This window comes from Electrona antarctica (genome assembly GCF_951216825.1).
Source record: "Electrona antarctica genome assembly, chromosome: 3".
In the NCBI taxonomy this organism is placed as follows: domain Eukaryota; kingdom Metazoa; phylum Chordata; class Actinopteri; order Myctophiformes; family Myctophidae; genus Electrona; species Electrona antarctica.
Window position 1 is genome coordinate 17,968,678 of NC_136808.1, and position 4,115 is coordinate 17,972,792.

Sequence of the window (4,115 nt, forward strand, 5' to 3'; positions counted from 1 at the left end):
TGTCTGCAGAGACCGGCGGGACTGGCTTCAACCTTGAAAGCATGTCACCACACCAACTATCAACCCCAACACAACCAAGTGGATGCTTGAAGCATATAAGTTGTTGATTTTCCCTGTTTAGTGAATGGTTTTGGATTGCGTGGTCTGGTGTTTGGTCTATAAGACAATTAATGCAATAAAAGCCCTTCTGCAAAGTATTCATTCATATATCTTGAATATCAGCTTACCCTTAGTTTTGAGGCCAAATAGCAGTTATATGCATTGTGTGTCTCCAGGCACTATAGGGTCTCCACACACACACACACACACACACACACACACACACACACACACACACACACACACACACACACACACACACACACACACACACACACACACACACACACACACACACACACACACACACACACACACACACATGGGCACGCACGCACGCAGGCACGCAGGCACGCACGCACGCACGCACAGTGGAGCTGTCGGCTCTCCAGTGGCGTGTCAGTGTGTTCAGTGACCACAACGCCTGGTGTTAGTCTCATTACAGCGGGATCAAAGGGACATGAGCTTCATAGCAGCAGGGACACTCTTCAGCCCTCTGAGAAGCAACTCCTCCTCTAATCTCAAAGGTCACATTTGGTCATTCAAATATAAAACAGCATCAGATCACTCTCACCCATGTGCCCTGTACTGGAGACTGGGGTTTTAGGGTACTGCAAGTCACTGGACCACGGGATTGGCTACAGTAATCTTAACGACTTTAACCCTGGCATTCCTATTTGTATTTGTATCGTGTCATATACAGTAGGTGAGCATTTTTTTAAATAACCTTTAAAATTAGAACATTTTTGTTCTTGAATAGTGCTTAAAAAGTGGTTAAATCCAAACATGGACTGCAATGAATACGAACTGCATGAAATTAATACAATCCTGCCAGATACCATAGGCGGGATCGTGAGGCCATCCATCCATCCATCCATCTTCAACCGCTTATCCGTAGTCGAGTCGCGGGGGCAACAGCTCCACCAGAGTGCTCCAGACTTCCCTCTCCAGAGCAACATTAGTGACTTCCTCCTGGGGGATTCCGAGACGTTCCAAGGCCAGTGAGTCGATGTGTTTCCTCCAACTGCGCCTTGGTCTGCCCCGGGGTCTCCTCCCAGTGGGACGTGCGTTGAGGATCTCCCTAGGGAGACGCCCGAGAGGCATCCTAACCAGATGCCCGAACCACCTAAGCTTTCCAGGCGAAGGAGCAGCGGTTCTACTCCGAGTCTCTCTTGTGTGACTGAACTTCTCACCTTATCTCTAAGGGAGATGCCAGCCACCCGTTGAAGAAAACTCATTTCGGCCGCTTGTATTCGCGACCTTATTCTTTCGGTCATGACCCACACTTCATGACCATAGTAGGTCATCAGGCCAGTGGCAGTGAAATGCGCGAAATAAGCAAAGAAGAAGAGCCCTCATCCGGCTGACCCGGAAGTGATTGTCCTCCATTGCGGCGCAGGCTCGCTCCAGGTTATGTAGCGGTGGGGACCCCATCTCACTCACAAAAAAAAAGTGGATGACCAAGGTGGTAATAATAGCTTTCCACGAGATATTTCGTGGATGGCATGAATGTTAATTTGATCCTATAACACTGCAAACAGCAGTGTTCATTTTGACAGCAAATTTTGATTTAGTCTTAAACCCAATCCACACTGATAGGTCAAGATGCAACAAAACGGTTTTAGCGTTCGTCCCAGCGGTCTTGTTGCACGTCACCGCATGGTGGCGCATATCGACCCAAGTGACTCAATTGGTTCAAAATAATCAATGGTTGCTTGCAACTACAGTAGATATAACTATATGCTTTTTGGTTTGTTTATCTTCCAAGAAAATGGGCAATCAGAAGGTGGATGAGGAAATTGTTGATCAAATATTTATTTATTTTATTTTATTTATATCATTGTCCTGTAATGTCATTCATGTCGAATGTCATGTTTTTATGTTCTGTGTGGAGCCCCGGAAGATTAGCTGCTGCTATGCACCAGCTAATGGGGATCCTAATAAAACTCTAAACTCTAAACATGTGTCTACTTGTGTCTGGATGTGTCTAATTGCAACCGTTTGGTTGCAAAGTGTTATATGGCGACCCATTGGTGTCGTTTGGGCTTTAGTCTTAGTATTTTGAACACACCATTTTAGTCCTATTTAGTCATCTGAAATTGTTTAGTCTTAGTCTAGTCTTAGTCGACTAAATATCAAAATCTTAGTCTTTTAGTCTTAGTCCTAGTCAACAAAATTAAACACTGGTAAACAGTAATGGTGATAATAACCATTGTATACATTATGTGTAGGCCTACATCATATGTTCAAGTTCAAAACTAAATATCAAACTTTTGACAAGCTGTGAGCTAAGAACCCCAGAGACAAATACTGCCCAGTCCGCTAAAGACCCGCCCACGCCTGCCTCTGATTGGCCTACCGACACTGCCGGTCTTTGATGACACTGACACAAGGTTTGGTGTCAGTGCTTGGTGTTGGCATTGGGGGGGGGGGGGGGGGGGGGTAATCATTTACTATTCTGTCCATATCGGGTTGCAACTCGAATGGGGCTGAGTTGGCTTTAGCGAACATTTGAAACAGCAAGTTGCGCACTTTAGCGCACTTGGTGGTGTCTCTCGTGGCTCAAGTCGGTAGAGACGGCGCCCCCAAAATAAAACTAGTCCATGGTTGTTGGAAAAATAGTGGTGGCAGCAGGATTTGACCCGGGAGGTGTGGATACCTAGTCTAATGATTAGACCATTATGCTATGCTAGCAAGTTGGCTGGCAGAATTGTTTTCCAGGCTGTATTAGAAGACGAGAATGCTCCACCCCACGGGTGCCTAATACTTCTTACTAGTAGTAGGGAAGGGCGAAGCCCTAGATGGATGGATTTCATGATCACTGGCACAAACTGAAGTGTTTGTGATAGCTTCCTTAGCTGTTTTTGTCAATGGTATCCTAAGGTCAGAGGTTAAATGGGGCAGGGACTAATTTACACGTCGTACAGCACATCTGCATCACTGTTTCCATTTGACTTTTCAATAACTATTCTATTTTCCAAAGTCATGCAAGGTCAGAGGTCACTGTGATGCTTTTAGAAGCTTTTGTGTTTTTGTTAAAACTCAGACACCATTCCCCCATCCTGAGTTTTTTTTCTTTCTTTTTTAATATAAATATACATTAAGTGTGGACTATCGTAATGTTAGAAACATCTGTGTGTAAAATCAAAACACAACGCTGGCAATTAAACTCACATCAAAGACTGTGCCACTCAATTTAACTTTTATTCTTTCACTACACAGTGAATTCTGCAGTGTTCATTTAACTTGCAAGACTATGTGGTTCTATGTGTACATTCTTCTGAGTTAAATTAACACTGAGGATTTTACTGTGTATTTGAATGACACAGTGAGTGGACAATGATGGCGGCAGCTAATATCATTTCAGTGCCAACAGCAGTTCCTTGGGATGTGAGCAGCTGTTCTGCAGTCTATATTGGCCTGTTCTTCAAGTGAAGAAAAAAAGAGCAACCTAGATGAGAATTTTGTGCTTCAGTGGCTATTGAAAGATGAGGCAATAAACTGCTAAACTTGAGTAATCACACTCTCCCAGAGGAATGCCTCAAATGGGGATGGTCAAAAAACCTTGAAATTCGAGCCCCTCGCACACGGGTCCAGGCTTTAACATTTGATGAGATTCATTATTGTAGGGAGCTGAATACAAGTGTCTTCTGATTACAGGGCCCTCCATTAAAAGTTCCCACCAGTGTGCGTTTCCACGGTAGAACGTCAATGGGATTAAAATCTCAATTCACTCCAGTCAATTCTCCAGTAACAAGATTTCATTAAATGCAGGCAGGGAGGAAAATGGACTCGAAAGCACTGAAACAGCTGGAGTATAAATTATAAAAATGTGCTTTCTGCTAACTGAACACACCTTCAGTTTGCAGATGCATTATTATTTAATGTTCAGAGGAGCCGGTTTTATGTAAATTGGAGTCTTCTATTCTCCCCAGTCCCCTTCTCAATGCCAGGTACTTCCAATCCATGCAAACGGAGAGATTATGCAAACCAATTAACATATGAAAATAACGTAT